Consider the following 27,064-nt stretch of genomic DNA (forward strand, 5'->3'; position numbering starts at 1 on the left):
CTATTGAGGCACTTAAAGACACCACATTAATGTAAAGAAGCTGCTTTTGAAGAATAGGCAACATGCATTTTTTAAAGTGCGTCCTCCCTGTATTTTGACCAGCTGCTATGCACGTCTACTTGTTTTTTTTTTCTGTAAATTAGAATTAAATTTGATTGTCCCAAATACATCCCACTCAGGCATTCATGCTGAAAGCAGCAACAATTGTCAATGACCTTTAACACGCCTGCTATACAAATTAGTGCAGATCATTAATCACACATAGCTTACATTTTATGATTCGTGTATCCTTCATTACCAACTTTCCCCTCCCGCTCGCTGCCCCCCACCCCCACCCCTTCCCTTTATTCCGAGGGTTCTTGTAATAAGCACTGGAAAGGGCAGGATTTAAAGCCTCCCCCCGCCCCAATTTTGTTTCCTTCTCATTGCGGGAGCAGTTCGCGTCCCAAGTGCAGGACGGAGGGAGGGCGGAGCGGGGCCGGTGCGCCCAGGAAGGGCCGGCCCGGGGGCGGGGGGCGACTCCGGCGGGGAGCTCGGAGCCGGAGTGCCCGGGGGCGATGACGGGGTTCTGCCGGCCCGGGGCGTCGAGATAACACCGTCCCTCCGTCAAAAGTGCTCCGTCTCGATTGTACGTCATCGCACGTTACGAGACAAAGAAAGAAAAAAAGAGAAAAAAAAAAAGAAAAGAAGAAGGAAAAAAAAAGAAAGGCTCCATCCACACCCTTGATGTCTAGTATCGAGCGTTAAATTAGGCTTCCCAGCCATAGACTAAACACACTCCTCTCGCCTGTGGCACACACAGATTTGGCGTGATTAAACCGAGCTTCGCAAACAGGCAGGAAAACAAGAATTGAACTTTTCAGCCATAGGAAAGGGGGGGGGGGCGGGGGGGGGGGCTTTTTTGTTGCTTGTTTTTTTTTTTATTTCTAAAGCCATATGGCAGATTGATTTGTTCGGAGGTCTTTCAACTTCTCCAGCGTGGCTGTTGAACAGTATTCCTCTTTGATCTTGATTGAGGACTTTAATGTTGTTGTTTCTGCGCATTTCAATAGATCCATAAATATTTTACCAGTGGAATTCGCCAAAAAAAAAAAAAGGGAATAAAAAGAAAAAAAATAAAGTTTCTCATAGAAATGCATCTGGGGCAACTCCAGCCCGCACCTTTCGCAGCGGAGGAGGTACGTGGGAACCGGGGCGGCGGGGGGCAGAAGACCCACTCCGCTCCCGCACAACGCGGCGCCCGCCTTCCTCCCCTCCGCGCTCCCGCAGCGCCCGGGGGCGGCGGCACCCGCGCCCCAACTTTGCCCCGCGCAGACAATGGTCCCCGGCGAGTGCGTGCGGGCTCGGCACCGGCCACACCAGCGCGGCCGCCGGGGGACGCGCGGCGGCGGCGGCGGCGGGGCGGGCGGGGCGCGGCGGGCGCGGGCGCGGCGGGGGCGGTGCGCGGGCGCGGGGCGCGGCGGGGGCCGGCGGGGCCGCCCCCGCCCGCGCCAGTGGAGCCGCTCGGCGGATCATGTGCAGCGCGGCGCCGCTCGCATGCGGCGCGTGGTTTCACCTTCAGAGCGGCTCGGCGCGCCCTTCCCCGAACGCTGCCGCCGCCGGCCGCGCAGGAGGTGAGGGGCGGCGGGGCGGGGGAATGGCCCGGGGGGCGGGGGGTCCTGAGGCTGTGCCGCTGGGGGAAAAAAAAAACCTCTCAACTTCACGCCTCCCCCGGGGTACGGGGACTGTCCCCCCGGTCATCGGAGCAGCTCCAAAATGGTAACTTTGCGCTGTTCCGCGAGGAGGAGGTCGGGTTTGCTGCAGTGGTGGTGCCGGGGTGGGGGAGCCCTGCGGGCTCCGGCAGTCTTTTGGCTTTGTACGCTCCGTCAGGGGCGTTGGGGGGGGCGGGTTGCGATATTAATCCATTAAGAGACAAAGAACAAATTGCCGCACTTTAAAGTAAAAAGCTTCGGTTGTAGAAGATGGGTGATGGGTCGTCGAGCCCCGAGTAGCCACTTCAATTATTACCAGTGGGTTGTTGCCCCCCCTTCTCCCCCCGCCCCCGCTAATATTGATCCAGCGTGTGCGTGAAATGCCCGATGCGGGGCTGTGTCCGTGTGTGTCCCCCCCTTGTTTGCGAGTCGCTCTCGGTTCCGTGGCGAGTCGGTGGCTGCGTGATCCCCGTTAGAGAAGTACACAGTTTATCAAAGGAAGTTGGGGGTGGGCGGGCAGAGAAAACAATTATTCACATATAGACAGCGAGGAGGACTCGGAGGACAATGTCTCCGTAGCGATTATTTCCAGAAGAGGAAAAATAGCCCGTTTGATGCGGGTGGGGTGGGGGAGGGAGACACGGAGTTTAATGTACATGCTAAAAAAAAAGGGGGGGGGGAGGGGGGTCGAGAGGAGGGAAGGAAGGGGAGAGAGATAGATAGAGAGGGAAGGAGAGAAAAGAAGAATAGAAATAATGCAGTTCCAGACATTTTGTGCTATAAAAGCTTTCCTCCTCCTCGTCCCTCCCTCCCTCCCCCCATTACTATCTTCGGTGATCATTAGCATAGCGCCGAGTCGCGATCCTAATGCGAATTAAGCACTTGGGCAAGTTGAGGAAAGTTTGGATGGGTAAACTTTGCTATGAGGGAAGAAGGTGGGGTGCTAAAACTGGCAGTACGTGTGGGGAGGCGTGTGGAGCATGACAGCCGGCCGTTGTTTTTCCCCTAAAACCAGCTAACCTCTGCAATTAACTGCTGGAGACAAACCCTGTGTTTTAAGCCGAAAAGTGTCGGTTTGGAGTCAGCACCATTTATTAGGAGCGTTAATAAGCTCCCAGCAGCAGACAGGGATCTTCTGGGGAATGCGCATTGTGTGTGCCCACAGCTTATCCTTTACATTACCCCTATAGATACGGAGGCGCTCGGGCACTGGACGTGCAAATATAATTTTGCTTGGACTATTTTCGAAACATTAATTCTGTTCTTTATTTAATCCAGATGCAGGGTTCCCCTCCCCCCCCCCCATTTGCTGCCTTATTGTTGGTGTACATTTTCTGAAAAGGCGACTGGTGTAACCTGTGGAATTTGAAATGCAAATAAAAGCCTGTGGGAGTTGAGGCAGAACAAATCAGCATTTATAAAGTGAAAAAGATTTAATGTCTTTGAAACCACTGCGAGATTTTTTTTTTTTTTTTAATAAGAACTCAATCGTGACGTCAAGTCGTTTGGGCAAGATTTTTAAATTTTTTTTTAAATGTCTGAAACGCGGGTATGCGAAGTGCTTACAGGAAAAACAGATTACAAGATTAACATCTGTTAACATGATCGTTTATCTCCAGCCAAAAATAGGTCAGTCCTTTCTTAAGGAAACACGATTGCTGGGCGCATGATTAAATAATGAAATTAGGCTGATGAGTTCATAAATTAGACGCTGTGTCGACGTGCGTTAGGATCCGACCTGTGACAAAAATACGTAATTCGCGGTCCACCGGAGAGCGGTGCGGGGTCAAAGTCCCTTTTTGGGGAGAGGCGCAACTCTCGCCGCCTCCTCCTCCTCTTCCTCCTCCCCTCGCTCCCCATCGCCGGGCGCTCCCCGCCGCCTCCCCGTTTGCACCCCGCGTCTCCCCCGGCTGGGGAGCCCAACTCTCCCAGCGAGCGAAGTTTCCTCGGCGGGGAGGGACGCGGGGGGTGCCGAGGTGAGGGGGGGTTGGGGAATGGGGCCGGACGGACGCCGAGCCGAGCCCCCGCCCGCCGGCGGCCCCGCCTCGCCGGGGCGGCCCCAGCCCGCGGGCCCGCCCCCCGCCACCGCCCGGCCCGGCCCGGCCCGGCCCGGCCCCGCTCCGCTCGGCCCCGGGGTGTCGGGGCGCGGCGAGGTGGGACGAGGAGCCGCCGTGCCGCCGCCTTTCCGCGGCCTTCATGCTGCCCTGCCCTGCCCTGCCTTGCCTTGCCTTGCGCTGCCCTGAGCGCACCCCCGGCCCGGCCTCGTTACTGCTCGCCGTTCCCCCCCGCAGCTGGGATACGGCGTTTTTTTGGAAGTGGGTGCAGAAGCGCCTTTATGAAACATCTTCCCGGGCCTGGAGGGGCCGTCGATATTTTGATTTTAGTGGGGTTTATTGTAATATTATTATATTATTTTGAAGCGGATTCGCCGGTTTCTGGAGAGTCTGTCCCCAAAGCTGGCGGCTGGGCGCCGTGCTCAGCGCCGGCTCCTGGGCGGCCGGGGAGAGGTCCCAGCAGCCCGCCCGGCAAAGGGCCACTGCGCTTTGGCCCCTTGCCACGGACCTTATTTCATGCTTGCTGCACTAAATGAGTTAACAGCCAAAGGGTTTTTCATTAACTCGACTTGGCAACCGTGTATTTCGTTGGCTTCTCCCCCACCATCCCCCCTAAAAAATCCCAAAAAGCGTAATTTTAAGCAAAAGCTGAGTGGCATAGCATGCGTTGATTTTGATTTGAGAGGAGGAGTTTTTTTTCGAAATCGTCTGTCAGATTTCGCTTGTGTCCCCATCCCTGGTCATGGTATGTGGGTGGGATGATAGCCTAGAGTTTTATTTTGTGAGATGTTCTGTGTGTCCTGATTTTTGACCGTTGTTTTCCAGCGGTGTTTTTTACGGCCCTGTGCATCCTGGACCAAGCAGGAGGATGCTGACCTGTGGCGGGGCAGTGATCTTCAGCTGCCCCGTCAGGGATGGGGCTGGGGGCAGGGTGTACGTGTACCTGCTGGGGAGCTGGGTGCTGCATGCAGGGCAGGTGCATATAGGGCCGGGAGGGGTGTTGTGGCAGGTGGATAGGAGCGTGTGTGCACAGATGCAGGGCAGGGATGGGGTATGTTGCACTGCTGCATGGGAGCCAGATGTGTGTGCATGACAGAATGAGGCTCGCATGGCTGCGGGGTGGGGGGAATGCTTCATTGAAGCAGGTGCGTGTGTGTGTGCTCATGCCCCTGTGTTTGTGGCTGTGTCCCATGCGCAGGTGTGGGTAGTAGTGCATGTTGGGCTTCTCTAGTGAGGCCCCCATGTGCTTGTCCCCCAGGCTGGCTGCTGCCAGTGGGCTGAAAATTACTGCATTATGAGAGGTGTTGGCTTTTTTGCGGGCGAGAAGTGCCAGGGAGGGGTGTTGGTGATGGGAGCAAAAGTTTAATCTCGGCGGGGGAGTATGTTGGTAGTTTTGCTCCAGTAGTTTTGTCTGTGGCGGCTGGCCGGGATGAGCTGTCTGTCAGTGAACGTTGTTGTTGCTTTGTTTCTTTGCCAAAGTGTCCTTCACTTCTGTCAGAGCAAACCCACTATCATCAGTCAGCCTGGTCATCTGCTACTCTGTGCACCCCGACTTTGTCCCACCAGGGTGGGCACAGTGGTTTTTGGAGCTTCCCCCTGTTGAAACTGGAAGCTGAAGTTGCGTAGGAGCACCTGTGGTGTAATCAGTATCAAGATGCAGATATTCATCCGCAGGAGACATCTTCAGTTTCACAAGAGTAGCTGCCATAGCTATCTTGAGTGAGCTCTGTATAATAAAGTCATTTGCGTGGGGCTCTGTGTTACTGGCACAAACGCACCTTTACTAGCTCCTGGTGTAAAGTGGTTTTTAGCTATCTCTAGAAATTCTTGCCTGGGGTTTGTTTTCAAGCCTTTAGTTCCTGTAAAACTGAGTGGTGTTGAAGTGACACCTAGTTAGTGATAAGTACTGTGGAGGCTGTGTGAACAATAGGGCATTATAGCCCTCCCTCTAAACTGTTAGATTAATATGCAAAGATAATGCTTACAGGAAAAAGAGCTAAAGCGTCAGTGAGAATAACGTTGTCCTAAGGAATGAACTGAAACATGTTTGAAGAAAGACGTGGTCTTTGTTAGCAGGGCACCTAAGCTCAGCACAACCTTCTAAACTCCTGTACCAGACAAACTATGTATTAGTCCCTCCATGAATGTGAACGACTATTTGTCTGTGCATCATAGAAAAGAGTTTACATCACTAGGGTGAAACCTACCTACTGTTACTTGCAGGTGGCCTCAGTAACTCTATCTGCCTATAATGGAGCAACATTTTGTAGATTAAAGTTTTCCTGTGGCAATGACTAATGTATTTACTTAAAAAAATAGGTTAATTGTATGATTTTATAATTGGTCATAGTATCATGCTGTCACCAAGTTGTAGTAATAGCAATTATCAGTACAGAAGTGTTTATTGAAGGGTTTGAAAACGATTGTTCCATTGTTCTGAATCTCTCCCTGTTGAATTGATCCTCATTTTAGCAAAGGAGGATGTCTTAACATCTTACAGATCACCTTCAGAAGCTGGGCTATTGGCTTCAGTCGTCTGAAAAATGCATAATTTTTAAAATGCACCGTGCTGTGGGGCTTACACCAGAGGGGGCAGCCTGGAAGAGTATCCTCAGAGAAATAGTGTGGTCACCAGCTCTTGAGAACTTGGGGCAGTCTGCTTCTTTGGATTTTTTTATGTGCAGGTGACTTCAACAGTTACCTTTAGTTACCTATCACTATTATCTTATATAGTTATATATATACAGTTAAAATTACCAATAAGTATTACCTGTCTGTAGTTACCTGTGACTATAGTTATCTATAGTTACCTATCTATAATGCTCTGTGATTAAGATCTAATAAGTTTTATGCTGATGTCCCATCTAATGAAGGATATCTATATTTAGTATGATCCAAAACCTGTCGGCTTTGAAAGGCCTAATTTCCGTGAAGACTTCAGTTCGTGCCAAAAACTTCCAGGACTTCTCTGGGATTACATGCAATATGCAGAATGATCCAGTGCATTAAGCTTTTGTTGAGACCAGTGATGAAGTCTGTATATGTGTACTTAAACTGGAAATCTGGGTTTGAGTATAGTGTTTCCTAAAGTCATCAAAATAGAAAGCTGAAATGCAAAGTGATGGCATTCTGCAGGAGGCAACTTGTCCAAGCTTGTAAATTTCAGAAGAAAAGTGCCTAAGTTTTTGAGACACAAGTATGAATTTGTAGATACATACCTTTTAAGACTGAATGGGCATTTGATTTCTGCACAGAAAGGAGAAATGGACTTAGTGTTGTTTTTCACAACCATATGATGTTCTTTATTTGGATAAGAGCATGTACAGCCATCCTAAAAATTGACTTGTTGCTTGAGAATCCACTGCTGCGCCATAATAAGCACCGTTTCAACTGCCATTGACTACTGGGAGTTGCATGAGGGTGATTCTGGATGGAATTACAGTTTCTAGATGCGTATCTGAAATCCTTAGTTATATTGGCAGTTAATCAGCTAAAACTTATTATGGTCATTTTTTTCCTCTAGCCATAAACTTAATCCAGATACCTAATCACAGTTTGGCAAAAAAAGCAGGAAAAAAAGTCACATTTATTTGATTAGAGATCTGCAATATAAATATTTGAAACTTGGAGCAACATTGCTTTTTCAAAGCAGACATCTTAAATGCTGCAAATATTTATACACTTCAGTGCTAGGATAAAGCTGTTCTGACTCAGATACTGAAGGCAAAATTCTGTTTTTCAGTTACCACTGTAATTGCACGGAAACTTGGTACAGTACTTGGGAGTTAGAACGACTAAACAGATAGCAGTATTTCTTGGTTGTCACTTCTATGTTAAAAGTAAATGAAACTTCCTTTGCTTTTCCAGCAGGAACGATTCTGGTAAATATTATGTTAGTGAGCCTGCATTAAAACTTGCGAGTGGATTATGGTCCAGGTAGTTAACACTGCTGCGGCTTTCATTAGGAGGATGACTTCATTACAGATGTTTACTTTCATTACCTAACTGTTAGTCAGCAAATGTTTGGTCTCTTGATCTGCTGAACCTGCTTTGCCATTTGAAGCCGGGGAGCTGTCTTTTTTTTTGGTGTGATAATTACTCAACGCTGGTTGTTCATTTTTTGATGTTGTTTACATCTTGGTTATCTGCAGAGGCCCATCAGCGTTGTTCCACACTTGGTGTTAGCAGTTTTTCCTTGCATTCCTGAAACTGCATTATGGCAGCAGCGCTTTTGCAAATGAACACGGGGCATTAGGCGTGTGTTCTGAAATTAAATTAGCACGTGGATGGACAGAACTTGCATCTCAAAAGTTGCTACCAAACTATTTATTGCCTAACACATTCTAGCAGGTCTCATAGCAGTAGCACACACCTGCTGTAAGATAAGTTGTTTGTTTACCACTGCCAAGTTGTGAGCTAACGCTGCACATAGTGTCCATGGCAGGGACGCTGGGACAGCGGCTGCTGAAGACTCTGGTCTATAAACTGTTTCAAGTCATGGAAGAACAGAGGCTCTTTTCTGTGGATTCAAGACTGCTTACCTTCTGAGGACTACTTAAAATTCATTTTTGCTAACCTTTCATTTAAGTGATTGCTTATGGAAAAGAATTAAATTTTTATCAGCAGGATATTGTGTCGCTTAACACTTGTTCAACAAAATCCACATTTCATTATGGGCTGTTGCAGAAGCTGTAGGCCTAGCATTGCTGTTGTACCGTTGTGGTAAACCCAAGGTAACTTTAGTAGCTGACTGAATTTACAGCACTGGATGTGGGGATGAATTTAGCACAAGCACTTAGCTCCTAATTAAAGCTTATAGTATTACATCCGTAATCAGGGCACTCTTAGAATCTCTAAGAAATTACTTTTTCCTTTGTCTACTCCTCTGTCGTTTCTTTCTTGCCATCTCACTGTGTGGTGTTGGGAGCTTACTTCTTCATGTTGGGGCTGTCATATTTATGTCCCAAAGGAAATGCTTTCCAGCAGTGCACTTCAAATTGCAAAGTAGAATAATTTTGTGGCTCCCTAAATCTTTTAAGGCTGGTTTCTAAAATTATCTAGCTTTTAATCTTCTTTTCAAAGTAAAATAAAAACTACAAAGCATATGTAATTACAATTTGTAGCTATTTTTAGACTCCTGACGTGTTTCATTTATAGTATAATGATAAAAAAAAATAGCACAGAGGCTAGATAGACAATTTTCAAATCAACAACATCCACTTCAGCTACCCTTGTGTGTATTTCATACGTGTTGCCTTTGGTTCTTTTTTTTTGTTGTTCTTTTTTGGCTGGGAGTGCACTGAAACTGTATGTCTCAGTACATGCTGGGGGATGCAGAGAAAACGAGAGCTCTGTCTGTCGGGCAGGTCCTGTTGTGAGTGTTTGCTGAAAACCGGATCGTATGTCAGTGAGTTTGAACGTACTGCACACACACACACACAGACACACACGCACGCATGCTTTGCTTTTCCGGCAGGTATAATAAAGGAAGAATGGTGAGTTGGCTTGTCACTATTTTTACACTGCGTAGAAATGCTTGTGTTGGCTTATTACGGGGATAAAGCTGATTGAATAGTAATTTTTCCTTGTCTTTTTAAAAAAGATGGTGAGCTGGGAAGTGGTGTTAGTTTTTAGTAAAGAAAGAGGGAGAGAAGCTGGTGGAAATTGAGGTGTTCTAGTCACAATTGTAGCCTGATTTTAAAATGGTCACGTTTACTTATTTCAAAATAGATTTGGGAATGAAATTAGCCATGTTCTTTGTTTTTAAAAGGGTAACGTGTGTGCACTCACCATATGGTAGCATTTAACCCATATTGTATGAGCTGACAACAAGTCACATTTATTCTCTGATTTATTTCAGTGTTTCAGAATGTTCTTTTTCTGAAATCTAGTACAATAAAAGATGCATTTAGGATTGTGCAATGTAATTGTCTGTAGCTGTTTTGCCTCATTGTTACAATGATACCAGGTTCATGAGTAAGCAATATTTTTCCCTTCTGAAATAATTTCCTTACGAAATAGTCGTTCTCTGAATGTTGAAATGGTTTGCGGGAAGAGTTATGAACAATAGCCAGTGACACGGTGTGTTGTAAAGGATTGCGGGGCGAGGTGTTACAGTCTCTGCTGGCTGAAACTAGAGCTGCTCCTTTGATGGTAGAGTATGTGCTTGCAAAGTCTTTCTCTCCCCCCCCCCCCCGTCCACCAGTCTTTATACAGAGGTTGCTTAGTTGTCTGTTTTAATGGATGCATTCTGGCTTCCTTTGTGGCAGACTGTGAGGCACCTGTATTGGTGAGGTGGTAGCAGTATTGGCAGCCACAAGTATGATAAAACTATGAATCAGGCAACTTAAGGAAGGACTTAAACCATGCAATTAGGAAATAAGGTATCTTATTTTCCCTTTGGATTTGGATTTCCCTGGGAGTTGTATTTTTAGGCTTTCTTTCCCCTGTGCCATCCTATCTATGTATGTCTTGGGGGTTTCAGGAGATGGGGCTCTACTGCAAAATCCCAGAGTGTGCAGTAAATAGGAGTTAGCCCCATACGGTGTGTTGCGTGAGAACTTTCAAAAGTCGGTGGCACTCCTCACTGAGGTACCAGTTGCTCACCATCTGTCTCTTAAAGTAATTTCTTTTAACCTTGGGTCTCTCAAATATTTCAACAAGGTTATTCATATGTTTGTGTGAAGTGTCTGTAAGTGTACCGAAAAACTGCTAAGCTTCTAATTTCAACGTGGTGTTTGAATACTAATGTATACCAATTAGGAATGGCTGACGTTGTAATTTATAGAAGTTGAAAGGAGCATTAAACACCACCCTTCCAACACTAAATACAGCTTTTCCTCCTGTGTGTAGCTGCTTATGTGAAACCAAGGGTCTGCCTTCCAGATTGTTGTGCTAGCACGTTGATACATCCTTGGATAAACTACCAGGCTCGTGTATTATCACATCAGTCTCTTTGCAGCATCCTGTGTGTAACTGTACCTTTAGCTGATTAACACAGTGCTTTCTTGGTACTGTTTTTGATGGCTCTGTGAATGCTTATTTTAAGACCTTTTCTAAAGGAGTGTTTTCATCACGAAAGAGAAAAGCTGTATCAAATCTATAAATACTTACTTGAATTAGATTTGCTCTGTTTGTCTCCTTTTTTCTTTCCCTCCAGATAAATTTTACCTCAGTAATGAATGCTGTGATCTTCAATGCATAATTTATATTGACATTAATAATGGTAGTTGGAGAATATTTTAATGCCAGTTTGAGAAAACATGACAATTTATGTTGGTAACCTTGGTCCCATTAAATTAGAACAGATTTTAGTAGAGAACTGTGACTATCAGTGGTGTGATGAAATAACCCACTTCTTTTCATTGTGGCAGGCATATTGGAGAGTTCTTCTTATCGTGAGCTGTACATACCAGGTGTCAAGTGACATGCCAGACACACAGCTTTGCGTCTGAATGACTCTTTCCAATTAGAAAGTAATGGCTTTAACGGGATCAACCAAGTAATCGGAGTCTGTCAGTTCTCCAGTGCCAGGAGGTGTATATTTGCAAATGTTATTTATTTATCTTCTGCTTCTTAATGAGTTGCAAAATTGTTGGTAACCTTGAGTAAATTCGGGGGGTGGTGGAAGTACTGTGTGGAAATTGTGGGATTAATGGTTTAGCAGTTGGGATTAAAAATAGTCTCAGCAAATTACCCTGTTGATACTGAAGCCAGAATCTGTTAATGGGGTTACAAGCAGATTGGTTTATCGGTCATTTATTTTCTAGGTTGATTAGGGATTATAGGTTGCCATCACAAAAGTAAGCAGTGCAAAAAGCGAGGATTGCTAATATTTTGCTTCGAAGTTTCATGCAGTTAGAAGGAGGGTGTCTGGAGCTCAAAAGTGGTTTCTGGATTGTGGGCAACCTTTCCCCTCAGATTTTTATATTCTGAGGTAGATGTCTAAGGAGCCTGGGTATTGTAAAGGGGTGATTTGGCTTGTTTAAAGTCTGAAAACAGTAATCTGTGAAATACATGCAGGACACTAAGAAAATTTTAAGTGCCTGCTGTTGTGTCTCCTGTTTAGGTGCAGGGTATTTCTTACAGCAATGTGTATGATACGCAATCTATGCAATAGACTGATGGCTTTTGTATGTCCTGTTCTAACCTGCAAAACCTCTAACCTCTGCATAACAAAATCCTTTAACTGCCACCTTTCTATTGCAGATCATACTTACGTCTTTGAGCTAGAGTTGCAAACTAGGGCATCCCCTCTGAGTCCTCATGAAAAGATGACACCCATGATGGAACCCTTTAGATATTACTCTTACCTTCTGCTGTCTAGTTCAGGAGATGCTGTGAGTTTCACACTCTGTGCTACCTATTCCTGATGTACAGCTTGAGATAAGATAGTGACATTTATTTTGCTTTTCAATGCTTGCTAAGTCAAATGTAGTGAAATAGCAGGTGAACATTTCTGCAGCTTTTTAGCTAGATGTGGAGTACTGAACAAGATTGGTAGAGAGACCTGTAATTGTTTCTGTGTCCTTGGCTCTGACAGAAGATAAGGGAGAAAACAAGAAGTTCAAGAAGAGAAATGCTGACTTGGTTTGTTTGAGGAGTGGAAGATACAAGCTTAAAAGGAATCCTCTGGGGACTGGCTGATCTGGCAGGCTGGTGAAAGGGATAGAAATGGGAACCTTGAGATGCAAGACATCAAGCTGATTTCCTTACCCTTCTAAAGACTAGGTTTTCTTATGTCCTTGCAGAAAGCTTGCCCAAGCTTCCTGCAGGTTCTAAGACTGATATCCAAGGATCAAGACTTCTATCACCAGACTGGAGAGGAAGACAGAAAGTTACCTGCTTAATGTGGCTCTTTGGTGAGTTTTGTGCTCCCAGAGGATGGGAGAGCAAGCGTCATGGATGATGAAGGATTAGCAGCCCAGGGCAGTGATAGGGTCAAGAAATTTGTCTGAATTTTAGTTCGAGTCTTTTCTCCTGTAGTTCAGTTTGCACACCAGCACAGGTTACTGTGGAGTGTGTAGGGAACCTAAAGCTGTCCTGCTGGCTCAGTGGGATTGGGAATGCTACCCTCTGAACAGATACTTCCTCTGAACAGAAAAAAACCCTCATTGCTTGGTACAGTCTCTGTCATCTGTGATTCTCGTGGAAGAAGAACACTATCTCTTAAACTAAACTCCCTTCAACATGCAAGAAAAAGGACAAGATGATGAGAGTTGAGAGTCTGTCAGCTAAGAAGATGCTAGACAAGAGACAGATTTTTGTTTTCTTAAACACCCAGTTTATTCTGCTTTATTCGTTGTATTTTACACTTTGAAGAAGATAACAGTATTTGAAGGGCTGAAATCTCAGTTTCTCATTCTAATATGCAAAATGAAGTTTTGAACTTGAATCTCCTTTTAAAAAGAAAATACCTATGTAGGTATAGCAGCATGTGAATGTAGGAGAATAATTTTATGGACAAATAATAAAAATGCTCTTCACGCAGTGCTCCCTATTTTCCTCCCATGCTGTTATGGTCTAATGGATTTTACCTAGCATAACTCAATTCTTGTGGAATCTTACAGCAGCTCTGTGAAGTTTATTGAAGACCAGGTGACCAGAATTACTCCTTGTGTAATTCCACCCACAAGTAAGGTAATTACACCTTGTGCTGGAGTAGCGGAGCTATGCCAATATGAACTGCTTCACTTGTAAAAATCTTTCAGCTGTTTCATATCTGGCATCAGTGTCGGTCTCTTTGCTCAGAAGTGGTGAAGGGCTGGTGCAAGCAGCAGGCACAGCAAAAGCTGGAGGAGAAGAAAACAGGGCATGATGAGCTGAACACAGCTTTAAAGGAAAAAAGACTGTAGCAAGATCGCACAGAAATAAGGAAGAGGAAATGGGTGTTTGGAGGAGCTGTGGGTGTCCAGGAAGACTGTTGAAGGTGGAGAACTACTTTCCCCTATACCTAGGAATGCTGAGTTTCTATAGGTGGGTGTCTTTCTTTCATCAGGAATCACCGTGGCAGGAACCTGTAGTTATCTGCGTGAAGGTAATAAAAGAATAATTTTCCTTTGGTGGTGCTTTTTTTCATGAGTGGTGAGGCTGAGGTGGTGGCCAGAGCTCCCCTGGTCATCGTGTCCCTGTACAGTGTTGCTGAATGTCGCTGTCTTGAATGCATTAATGGGGTCTGACTGAGATATATTTCATTTCCTGCGGCACTGGTCTGCTGGGTGGTCTCTGCCATCCTAAATGGGATGGGGTGTGTGCAGAGCTGTGTCGGAGCAGGATATGGGAGATGCCTGGTGTTTCGTCTGGTGCCTAGCATGTGCGGTCCTGCTTCATCACAAGGAGCCCTGGATGAAATTAGAGTGGTGGTGGTTATGGAGAGAGGGGATGTTAAACAGAAGAAGAGGAATTTGGCCGAGCACATGTGTTTGCATGTGTATGTAGTAATTGAATTTTTCTTCTGTATGGTTTCTTGAAGGGACTTAAGACTTTGTTCTACTGCACAAATCACCATTTATTGTAGACTCCTCCTGTCTCCTGTCCCCCAGGCGTACTTTGCTCTGCAGTCCCTTTTTCCTGGCTATTGTGCATCTCTGAATTTGAGCTTGTGTCAGCACTCAGAACTTGAAGGTGGCAGAGACTTCGGATGAGTGGGTGGATGTGGCATGCTGAGCATGAGAGTTTTTGGAGGAGGAATATGAAGTGGAGCAGGTTTGTGTTCAGAATGAAAACGGGAGTGATCCAGGTGTTGCAAGGGGCCTGTGAGAAGGATAAAGCTATGCTGAGAAACCAGGCTCTTGGCACAGAAGGGTTGGGAGGATGTCAGGAATGGTGTGAACAGCCACCTAAGAGTGATTAATTTTTAGCACTGGTAGCAAACTTCCTTAAGAAAGCAATTGCTGTTAATGAATAGAATTTGTTAGGACTAGCTGGGTTTGTGAAAGATGCATGTCAGCAAAAACAGCCATCAAAAGAAAAAGCACTTGGGAAGTCTGTTGTTCATCCCCTGTCTTTTCTGTGAATACTGTCATGAATCTGTCCAGAAAGCACATTTTCTAGACATGACTTCTACTGCTACAGCCTTAACTCTGGTGACTTTTGCAAAGAATGTGCTGGGTATATTGTTCCTGCTCTCTTAAGAAGAAGTAATAGCTTTATGTTTTTAGCATTAAAAGGAGATAAAATGAGGAGTTGCAACAGTTTCCTTTTCCAGGCTTCTGTAGCTCTGATCAGTTCCTTATGCTAACAGTCATCCTCTACATCAAACCACAACATGATGGTCAGGTAAAGGTGCGTGGGAACACAGCACACAATTTTTATCTGACACAAAGTCAGCGGTTTAGGCTTACAGAAGATTATGATTTATCAAGAGAGTATAATTATAAGCTGTTGTCATATGGTGGCACCCAGTAGCAATGATGATCTGTTACTGCTGTTCTGGGATGTGTACAAACACACAGTAAGAATAAGTTCCAGGACTTGATTGTATCTCCTCTGTGTACATGTGGTTGTATGGATCCATTAAGGGGTCATTAAAGTTCTCCAAAGCATATCTGCTGTCAAATTAAATGCTAATAAATGTCTGTTAATTATCACAGTCTTCTTCACAATAATAAGTTATTAGAATTGAATTTACTGTGCATTTTAACTACAGTGGGGGGAAGCCAGCTTTGGTGTTTCATCCTCATCTGGCATTTGAATATGTATGCATAATACCAGGCAAAAATTTGGCCACAGTCTTCCTGGTACTGAAGGCTGCCTTTGTGGTGATGCTGTAGAAATGTCCTCTGCTCTCCTCCAAACACAGCTGGTTTCTGTGCAGAAACTGGTCCTGCATCAGGCTTGCAAGAAAACAGCACCATGGGGCTCTGGTTCTTTATCACACCATGGGTGCCTAGGAATGTCAATGTCAGCGTCCCTGGGTCATTCTAGAAATTAACTTGCCAGCTACCTGAAAAATATTAGGATGGTTCTTTAGCCCTCTCTCTTTGTGTCCATTACAGAGGGGTAGTAGGGAAAAGTCACATAAGAGCTCAGTGACCAAGGAGGAAAAGGTTTAGCATGCCATATATCATGGATACACTCATGTGAGTACAGCTGTCCTCCCTGAGGAAAAGTACTGCATGTGGAATTCTCTTTCATTACAAAGATACTTTTCCTTTTTCAAACAGCAGCAGCAACTTTCTGGTTTTGGTAATTCAGCCTATTAGTAAGAGCTGTGTGGTATAGTAAATATGCACAGTTATGAAGATTACTTTTATGTATTTCCTGAGCAGTGCAACTGGAAGTGAAGTGATGCCACATCCCATGGACACGTAAATAGCATTGTAATTTCTTCTAGACGGTGGTCAGAAAATGATACATATCCCATCACTTTAGAACATTGCATCAGCTTGACCCCAGAGGCTAAACCTTGCTCAGTTACTGTGCATTTTGGTGGTGTTTCTCCAGTTACTTTGGCCATGTTAGTTTAAATTTCATCAGCATACGTTGGACTAGAGCTTTGCATTGGGTGTGCTGAACATGCACTGTGGCATAGAAAGTGGAGCAGGATGACAGGGAACTGGGCTGGCAGAAGGAAATGTGCTCATGGCATGTTTGTGCCTCTTGAATTCTTTATTTCAGCCCTTTATTCCCTGAGTCATGTTAATCCTGGTATCGGTAGGTACTGCCTACGCCCAGGTTATTTCTACCTTGAGGTCATGGCATGGGGTCATTATCTCACTTTCTGACTGTAAGCCATACTGCCTTGTAGGTTGATGATGAATTCATGGCTTTTAGGGAGTCATGTCTGCTCCTGTGTGTGTGTGCACACGCACACACCGCCACTACAACATAGCAGCTTCAAAGCCCTCACTGGGTAATCTTCACTGACATCAGTGAGCACTTCTTACTCATCTGAGGAGCCTCGCTGACTTGAGAGGCACTTTCCCGTGAGTAGGAGTTTGCCAGTGTTAGCAGTGGTGGCCCAGCCTGGCCCCCGAGGGTGATGGTGTGACTCATTTACCCTAAGTTTGGCATTGCCTGGGCAGGGGCACATACACATGAACAAAGAAGAAAAAAAAAAAAAAAAAAAAAAAGTGTTGTTACCTGACCAGGATTTGAAAAAAAGAGAAACTGTTGGTTTTGTGTCTGTTGTTGATGCTGTTTAAAATCAGGCAAACAGAATACCTGCAGCCCCTTAGGTACACGTGCCTTCTTGGCTGCACATAATGATGTGGAACATTTTGTGTTTATGGCAGTGCAACGTGATGTACTTCTGTCCTCTTGCCTCCTTTGTGACACTGTGGGCAGGATTCTCCTCAACTCTTTGCCGTCTCCACCCACTGACATGGAGAGTTCAGGGATGTAGGCTGGGCCAATTTGGTTCTCTGTTTATACAGGACATAGACCTGCCTGCTCTGAGTATATTTATTTAAACAACAGGTCAGTTGTTACCAGAAAATGGTACATGCCTTGCTGGGTAATGGGAAAATGAAGGCAATATTGTCATGATGATGGCTTTAGAGACAGATACTGTTTTCTGTACTTCCTCAAGTATGACGGAAGGCACCTAGCTAGGTATTGTTAAAAAAGGTGCTTGCTAGAATAGTAGTAAATGTATGATGAACTTACTGCATTGTTATCTCTGGCATTAAACAATGTTTAATAGAGTGTCTTCAAAATCCTGTTGTCATTCAGTATTTCTGATTCTTTTGTTTTGGTACAGAGCAGATTTTTTTTTCCTTCTCTTATTTCCAGTTTTGCAGAAGTAGGTTATCTGTAGTCCTCTGTAGTTTTGAGGTTATATATTAGCAAGCATCATATTATTAACCCGTGCAAGTCAGTGTTGACTTTTTGTAGTATAAACATAGTATATGCCTATACATGTGGAAACAAAAGTCAGAGATTTATTTTAAAGCTTTAAAGGTGGATATGTGGTGTTGGCAAGAAGCAGTGTACCCTAAGGCATCCTTACATTGCCAGTTGGGATTTAAGCTTTTATACTAGTAAAATTTTATTGTCTAGGTTAAAAGCCAAATTCATTCAATGAAATTAATCTCTGGTTCTTTTCCAGTGTGGCAGAGTTTAACCAGGGACAAGTGTAGCTTGTTTGGTTAAACATTAAAATATGCTGTTGATTTGATATTATTTTTACTAATATTAGAGTGAGCTCAAAATGAAAAGAGGTTTTGAAGTTTTTGCATGGGGCTGCCATGCTGCCAATAATAATACAGATATTTACTTATTTATATATTTTTAAAAAATCAACATGCTTGCCATGAGTACAAAGCTTGTAATTTAACACTCCTCCTTGGTCTGGCAAGCTGATCCCTGTAGGCAGATGCTGGTGGCCACTTGGAAGTCTGTTGAACTGACTGCAGAGATTTGATCATGTGGGTCAGTCTGTACAATTTGGGGTTTAGTTTCAGAGATAGTGATTCTCTATTGCCTAATTTTGGAGCTCACATAATTGTTTTGCTATCAGTGCTTCTTTTTGAACTGTTCCTAACTAGGGTGTAAAAGCAGGTAGTTATGTTAAATGGCAGGAGAAACAGTTTGTCTTCTGCATGAAACCACTGTGTTTATGTATCAGTGGAATGTGTGTAATCCGTCCACAAGTTTATGTATTCAGTGTCCTCCTGGAAGTGTCAGATATCCACAGTGCCCCTGAGCACTAGATTTAGCATTTGATGCTCAGATGTAGTTTTCAGATCTATAAAGCGTCTTAATCCTTACAGCTCCCCAGTGGTTGTGTTTTTCAAGATATTGAGGAGCTTGGTACTCTTCCCAAGTCACCTGTGATTTATGCTCAGTCAGAGAGGACTGAGGCAGCCCATTGAAGTTACCCTAAGGGAAGCTGTCACCATCAGGATGATTAAAGAGCCTCGTTGGGCATATGATGCAATACCAATGTGCAGGATAGCCCTGCTGCAGGTCGAGGGCTCCAGCCCCAGCTGATGCTTCTGCCCAGGTACCTGAAGGATGGCAGAGCTGCAGGTACACAGTCAGCAGGCAGGAACAGTTGTTCCTGTGGATTTTTCTCTAAGCAGTGAGGGGAATGTGAAAGAAGGTTTAGGAAGGCTAAGATACCAACCTGCCTAAATGGAAGCCAGCTTAATAAATGCAGTGCTGACATAACATAGGTGAGACCTTGTTGCCCAGTTGCTCCACATGCCCCGTTGTGACAGCTGGGGCGGTTGGGCACGGTAGCACGTATCTGCTCCCCTCTGCAAGTTTTCATGTTGCAACTCCTATATGGATGTCTTCTGGCCAGAAACTTCTCTCAGGCATCACTTTAGGAAGCATGTTTTGACACTGCCTGCTTGCATATGTGCTTAGAGGGAGTCACTGCAGGTGTCACTGTGAAGACAACTCTGCTCTTGTGTGTGGTTAAAAGGTTGCAAGGAAAGAAGATAGTGAGAATTACTTGGTTTTCTTTGATAAAACCAAACTCTTCGTCATTAAAATTACATGAACTTAACAAAAATGTGTATCAACATTGGATATATCTGGGAAGAGGCGATTAGTTTTGATATGAAATATTTGGTTTAGAACACTCCAGATCACGGACATGGTATTGCAAGTAAAAAAGGTTTTGGGTAAACCAAAAAGGTATTTTATTTTGGTTTTTTTTAAATTACTTTAAGCCCATCTGTAGATTCACCTGGGGACAGAGATGGCCCTTCATTGTGACTGCTTGTGGAGAGATGACCTTAACAAGAGTTAGTGGCCTGAGTGGGTTCCTCAGCCTGCTGTACCCCTTACCCCTTCCTTCAGAGGAAAGATTTGGTATGGAGTGGCTGATTTAATATTAAGAGGTGTGGTTTTTCGGGTTTCTTTTTGGATTTAATCCATGTACTTTTTTTTTTCTTTTATTGTTGTGACACTGACATAGGTGAAAACCAGATCTGCTGAGAAACATCATTAACACACTAGATGTCCTATGTAACTTTGCCAGGTTGAGGAGGAAGGGATTTGGTTGAGATGTAGCAATCAGGCAGGAATGCTGAAGTGTGCTAAGACCAACTGGATGCAGTCACCGGGGTGCAGTCAGATTTGATTGTCCTGTGCTTAGTTACTCTTCTGTAGTTACTGATAGGTGAGGCATCCTGCAGTGTAGCAGGCATCTGCATGTTTGAGCTAGGTTATACAGTACCTGATCTTACAGATTTAATAGTCTGTGGTGGTTGCACAGCATAACAAAAAGAGTTTGCATCCTACTTGAGATTAATGGGATCTGTCTCTTAAAGCAGGGGGTTTAAGATGTAATTACTCTGTATTTATATAACAATCACTTGTTTCGGTGTAAGCGCTGTAGCTTATATAAACTTTCCTTTAGGATTGTTTTTGTTACTATGAATGAAAAGTTGGTTTATTTTTCTTTTAAATAAAATTAGATGGTAAGTTTTCCCCTGCACATAGGGATGTAGCCACTGCAGTGGTGCAAATTGCAACAAAGGTGTTGTTGCTTTATGTAGATTCAACAACATAGAAGTTCTGCCTTGTGCTATATGGGTCTCGTCTTCTTTCAAGGCCAATGAGCCAGACTTCTTGAGCAGCTGAATCTCCCAAAAGGAGCTCCTGTCTCTCGTGTCCTGGTGTCTGTCGTAGTGGCTGTGCAGTGGAGGGCAGAGCCCTGGTGGAGGGGTAGGGGTGAAAGAGGTGGAGACAGGAGGGCAGGGATATAGCCTGGAGGTGTTGGCTCACCTCCATGGAATCGTTGAGACATTTTTGTTTGAGTTGGGGAGTGCTTTGAAGTCCTCTGGTGGAAAGCCTGCCTCCTCGCCTGTCTTTGCTTTCAGGTGGGTAGGTTTTCTACCTACACTTTACAAGAACTGTAGCTTTAGGTGCCTGTGCTTTACAAGAACAGAATGTTTCCTGTGTCAAACAGAAATTGCATGCAGAAACCCATGTTTGATTTCTCAGTTTTGAGTCTCTCTGTTCTTACAAAAGAATGCTGCATTTTTTTGTTCGACTTGTTAAGTTTTAAAGGAAAAGATTCAAATTGCACTTTTCAAGACCATGTAAAGCATTTAAATCATTGTCTTGGCCAGCAGAGAAGACCTGGGGGAGCTAGGAGGTAAAAAGGAAGAGAAAACAAAAGTACCTGTTCAATTAAAAATGCTGGTGCAGATTAAGGAACCTGTAGTGTTTTTATGCCAAAACTCAAACAGCAGCTTTAGGTCAAATGTTGACTGACACAATCATTGCCCCTGTTGCAGCATCTGAGTAACTGTGAGGAAATAGCTGAGTATCTCCTGGTTGCTGGTGGTGTCTTGGTGACCTCATGCACTGGTGTGTGTTTCCTCCCACTGGTGCCTGAACACACACTGCTGCTGGGGCTTTCTTCCATCCACAGTGGACAGGAGTGAGCACTAGGCTTTGTCTCTGCGCTACTTCCTATCCTTGATTCAAACTGCTGTTGCCTCCTCTTGGTGCATGGAAGCAGATTCCTGAATGTGAATGCTGGCATCTTACTCTTCAATTAGGAGTGAAGGCAGCCCTGTTGACCTTGGGCTTGCAAAAGTCGCTGTCCTAGTGGATTCTATGGGGTTTCCTTCTTCTGCTTCTGTTTGTTTTTCAGTAATTGAAACTTGCCGCTGTTTGAATATTGAGAGTGAAATCTTAATTGCGGAATAAAACTTTAGTTATTTGTATAAATAATAAAGAAATCAGTTAACATCTTTGTGTTTCTTACTGTTCTGGTTATTCCTACTAGGAAACTTTAAGGAAATTTATGAAGCTGTCAAGGCTGCAAAAGCAAGAGAGTCTTGTTCTTGAAGAGAAGAGACTTAGCTCATAAAATCGCAGCCTTTGGGTGCTGCGGAGAAGTAAATTGAAGTCATTATGACATTATGGCAGAGAGCGTCTGATCTGCCAAACTGTCAGTGTTTGATGGACGTGGTATCTAGTGACACGATGTTGCACCAGTGCCAGCCAGTTTCTCTTTCTGTCAGCGCACTGTTGATACTGCCAAGTGCCTGTTACTCCCTCGAACTACTGCACGTGTAGAAAAAGCTGCTGATCAATACTATAAAAGGGCAGTTTATGTTGGGTGATTATCAGATGTGTATCGATCTGTCTTTCGGTTATGGGTGTGTAACATTAGGGAATAAGTGATTGAGGCGGTTAAGTATTGGTAACAGATAATTTCTCTAAATTACAACATAAACATTTGCAACACTTAATAACTTGCCAGATAAATATAGTTTCCTGATAGCTTTCCAGCATCAGTTTCATTTAGGAGCTGAGTCACTAACACCCTAAAGTTTAGGAGGAAAAAATCAATGAAAGTATCAGGAAGTGACCTTTTTTTTTAATATGTTTCATGTGCTTTTTTTTTGTTTGTTTGTTTAACATAGCAGAAAGTGAACATCCCAAAGAAATTATCTTACCGCCCTGCTATGACTAAGTGCCTCCAAAATGAGTCTGGAAGCAGGTTCTGAAACTGGAGATGCAGCAGAAGCAAAGGTGAAATTTGAAAGACCAAATGCCAATGTTATGCAAGATAGCAGATGAGAAATGATTCAATAATGGTTACAAGCATTCATGAAAGGGGAGGAAAACCCACCCAGATTCCCACTTAACAATATTGATTCCACGCTTGAAAAATGAACTGCAGTTTATTGCATCCAGGTTGCAGAGAATGCTCTCTGTGGATCTGGGGAGAGGTACGACAGGAGGGTTTTTACTATGTGCTTAGGCAGCTAAGTAATATGGGAAGGATTAAAGGACTTCTCAGGTGAAGTCATCCTTTAGTTAATGCTTATGGAGAAAGCACTGGCATCTTCTAGTCTTGGCTGAATATATTTTGGAGGATTAAGGATATTTCTGCCACTGTATGAGTGACTGTTGAAAATAAGATCAAAGCTTCAGTCTTTCTTTGGCATTCTCTCATAGCAAGGGCGTGTGCTTTGTATTTTACTGTGTCATAATTTCTAGGGGTTTGTTTTTGTTTGGTTTTTTTTCCTCTTGTTTTTGTATGTGTGATAGTTTGTCATCTCTAATACAATGCACAAATTAGTTATTCAGGTAAAAACTGTAAAATCTGGATGACCTAATTACAGATTTCTTAATTTACACTGTGTCCTGTTATTAAGTATTCCCTTATTCAGAAGAGCTGAGTACTTGGAAATCCCATTGCAGTCAACGGGAAATGCAATAATAAGCACTTTAAAAAGCAAGCTTTCCTTGTTAAGCCCTTAAACATGATGGTTTGTAGAGATACCCGGGACATGAAAATTCTTTACCTAAATTAGTAACCTAGTTAATATCTCCAGAGTGAATGAAGTGTTTGAAAAATATTTGCACATCATTTGGGAAATTTCAGGTTTAATTTTAAATAATTCTGGATCTTGTAGGTATTTTTGCTTGGAGCAGATGAATAGAATTTGATTATGTATTTTAAGTACTGTCTTTTGGAAAAAAATTTCCCAGTAAAATTTTTTCCAGTAAAATCTCTGATTTTGTTTTTTATTAAATGTACTGTGTCATGATTCTACTCACATTCAAAAAGTCTGAATGGTTTTGAAAATAAGAGTAGCCCCACTGGACGTAAGCCGATTATTTATGTGTGTGAAATTACTCAGTTGCATAAGTGTGTGCAGAACTGGGGGTTGTGTAAAGTTTCAGTTAATGGCTTAAATTTATTTTTGTTCCATTCTTAATAACTTCATTTTTAAGATGTCTGAAAAGCCTGTATTTACAGCACAGCTCCCTCTCTGCATTTGGTTTCAGAAAGGAAAATCATTTTAGGTCAACTGCTGTTCATGTAGAAGGAAAAAAATTGATGTGGAAATAGAACGGATTTTGGCTTTATGCATGTTTCTTCAGTGATACAATGGATTCATTCATAAACCTTTAGTATGATGTATTTTGATATCTTTCCTTTCATTGTAAAACATAGGTGCAAGTTTTCCTGGAGAATTAAGAGCACAAAAGCCTTAATTTAGAATTATAATTACAAAATAATGACTTTACCATTTGGAGCAGTTTAATGGTTTTATGTGGAATGAGAAGATGGATGAGGCTTTCTCAAATGCAGGCCACTTTAGGACACTGTGAATAATGTGCAACAAATAATTTTGTTCAAGCAATATACAGCAAAACATGGAAATGATAAGACTACTTATTTTAGGAAAGTGTATTCATGAATGAGCAGTTTTAAATACATCCTGAAATAGTTTCATACAATATGGACATGCTATGAAGCTCAGGACATCCTAGATTTCCTCAGACAATATAAAATACTTCTTGTTATTAAGTTTTAAGCAGGATTCACTGTGTCCTTTTATGTAGTTGTTCTGGGTAATACCTTGGAGTTTAATGGTTTCAGACACCTTTTAATTTGCTCTGCAGACAAATTGGGGCATTTTCAAAGTAGCAGTTAAAGCCCACTGAACTCCCATGCACTAAAGGGTAGACCAAAAAGTACTTCCCTCAAAAACACTCTAACCTCCCTCCCTCTGTTTTTCCCTCCTTCTTCCTGTGTGTTAGAGACTTTTTTCCTTTCTAGTTACTCATTCTTGAGTACTTATCGCAAAATTATCTGATTAACTCATGCATTAAAAAGCCAGTATGGAGACTTACAAAAAGCATAGCCGAAATTTTCAAAGGAACCTCCATAACACCATTTCTAAGACTCTTCAGCTGCTTTGAAAATTTCGGTTTATGCCCCTTTCATTTTCTGCCTGTATTGTGCATGTGCAAGTGTATAAAATGTACTGTATGGTAAGACTGGCTAAACATCTGTTTCAAATTAAATGTAGTCATTGAGGAAAGATTGTTTTAGGCTCAGGTTATTTCACCAATACTCTACGTTGAACTTCTATTCAAACCCAGTATTGCCTGTTTACAGCCTGTGGAGTTGGAGTGAGGCTTGAGTGATAAGAGTTGTCTTCATGTGGCTGGGTGCCAGAATGAGCTGCCCTCTCAAAAACATTCGACCTGTGGAACTCACTATACTGAGATATTATCAGAGTAAAACATTGCAGCTCAGGCTAACTAATGGAGAGGTTATGACATATGACTTTTGGCTTAAGAGGGCTACTGAAAGCATAAGGTCAAGAAGACACGTTTTCAAAGAAGGATGCTCTTGCCTTCTTCTAAGTCACTTTGCCCTCTGAACTTGCGGTACTGGTCTCATCTCTTACTACTTTTCTTAAGATGAAGGATGGCTCTGGTTTTAGAAAGTTTTTTTTTTATCTGAATCATTGCTATAGTGGCTCAGATTTTAAGGAAATGTCCTCATGATTGTGCATGCTCTGTTATTTTGATACCAAATATTAACAGTGTCTGTCACAAAATGGAATTTATTACAATAAAACTGATTTAAAAAGAAAACCAAACAAATCATTGCAACAGTTAAGCTCGAAGTCAACCATAGTAAAGCCACGGAGTGCTTGCAATGTCACTGAAATGACACTAAATTGTATGACAAGGAAATGGTGACCTGGCAGCCCTTGCACTTTGTTATCCCCAGAAGTTTTGTACAAGAGGTTGCAATTCGTGTTAGAAACTAACACTGTAGTATTAGGAAGCTACATACTACTGTGGTCCACAATTTACATATCATGTGCTTCACTGAATATTAGCTTTATTAAATTCAGCCACTGCTTGCAGATCTGCTTAAGCAAGACCAAATCTGAGGGTTTAAAAATATTTTTTTGTTTCCCTCATTGATGAAACAAGCAGAACCAGACAGACTTGCTGCATGTTGCTTCTCCATTCATGGAAAAGATGAATTCAGAACTATTAAGCCAGTTTCCTGTTTAAATTGCTGGATTTTTTTTTTTGTTGTCCAGAATTGGAATTCAAATGAAGCAAGAACCAAGTATTTTTTTCTTACCTTGACACGTTTGCTTTTCTTGGCTAGCTGGAAAAATGTTAGAACAAACTTCATGGCAAGACACTAAGAAAATAATTAAAATCTTAGACGTAGTTCTTCAGCTCTTGATTGTATTTCTCTAGATTCAAATAATTATAGATAAAAATAAGTGTAACACTTCCAGAAAATCTACCTGTGGATGCTGGAATTAAAGGGTGAAAAACTGTGATTTTTGCACATTTTATGATGGATTATTGATGATTGTGGCAGCTCTCCCGGGAAAGGTTTTATTGTGCTGAATGAATGTGACCAACTTTTGACTTCAGCATTTGTTCAGTAAGATACTTAAAATGAGGAGTGCTTTTGGTGCTCAGTAGCTGCATTTTTTTCCTTTAGTGCCTTCATCAGTGCAGAACAAGAACAATAACGTGGAGATAACTTAATTATAAAATGCATAGATGTTTCCCTTACTTGCTCAACAGGCCAGAGACTTGGGAATATGAACCAGTGAAGCAATAAGCATTCTTCTAATAGGGATGCATTTACAAATGAAATAGCTTTTAAATTTGATATTTCTGTGCTGTGCTAAAGATATGTTGTATTTTTATGCCATGGAGTTTCGTATGTTCATATCAGGGGCTTATCAGAGTCGTTTAAGTATTTTGGGTTGCAGATCCCTTATAAGGAAATGCAGCATGATACAGGAGGTGTAGGTTCAGTTGCGCTTTTGGTTTATTTGATGTATACGGAAACACAGGTCTCAGTTCTGTGAAAAATACCACTCTAATAATATCAGTACAAAATGTGGGTCTTTTCTCCAAGCCCCACGCTGTGCAGTTAAACCTAAGCTGGGCTATGAATTGCTCTTTTTTGCAATACAAGCGTGAGCTCCATATTGGCATAGCTCACTCCTGTAATTAGCTGCTGCCGCACAGGCGTGGTGGCCAAGGGTACAAACTATTGCAGGCACATCTCTGGATCTGCATGTGTCATTTTCATTTACAATGTTAATGTAGATGACAAACATTATTAATATCGGGTAATTAAATCTATAACTTTCTCACATGTCTGCAGTGTTTTATTTTAGGCTGCAGGAAGCATTGTGAACTCTGAAAAAGCTGTAAAGAGAGATTAATGGAAGCTACTCAAAAGAATTTGAAATTTAAATGTGAAAAGCCTGTAAAATTGCTGCTCTTTCTCTTATTTAGATATTAACATATATTTAATGATTTCTAAACTACTTTGGTCAACGGCTTATATAGATTCTGAGTTGAAATACTTTAAAATAAATGTTGGGATGAAGGTTGATAATAGATGAGTCCAACACTTTTTAATGATTTAAAGTTGTTATTCAGTTAAGTTCGACCTTGCTGCACTGGTACACATCTGGTCTTTACTTTCTTTTGGCAGGATTTCCCTAACAGTTTGCCTTCATTAATAGCTACCAACTGACTCTTAGAAAATAATTAAAATTTCATTTGATGATATTTGTAATACGATGGCTGTATTGTTGCTGG

The 27,064-nt window shown here is 42.9% G+C and overlaps 1 protein-coding gene across 1 annotated transcript in view; it reads left to right on the top strand.

Moving 5' to 3' along the window:
- The first annotated feature begins 1,505 nt into the window (after positions 1-1,505).
- ZNF516 (zinc finger protein 516) overlaps positions 1,506-27,064 on the top strand; it is a 98,052-nt gene continuing 72,493 nt past the window's right edge. The window contains exon 1 of the mRNA XM_014875151.2: positions 1,506-1,613. The gene's annotated coding sequence lies outside the window, so the exon portion shown is untranslated. The remainder of the gene's footprint in view (positions 1,614-27,064) is intronic.

Source organism: Sturnus vulgaris, chromosome 1 (assembly GCF_052056855.1).
Source record: "Sturnus vulgaris isolate bStuVul1 chromosome 1, bStuVul1.hap1, whole genome shotgun sequence".
Taxonomy (NCBI): Eukaryota; Metazoa; Chordata; class Aves; order Passeriformes; family Sturnidae; genus Sturnus; species Sturnus vulgaris.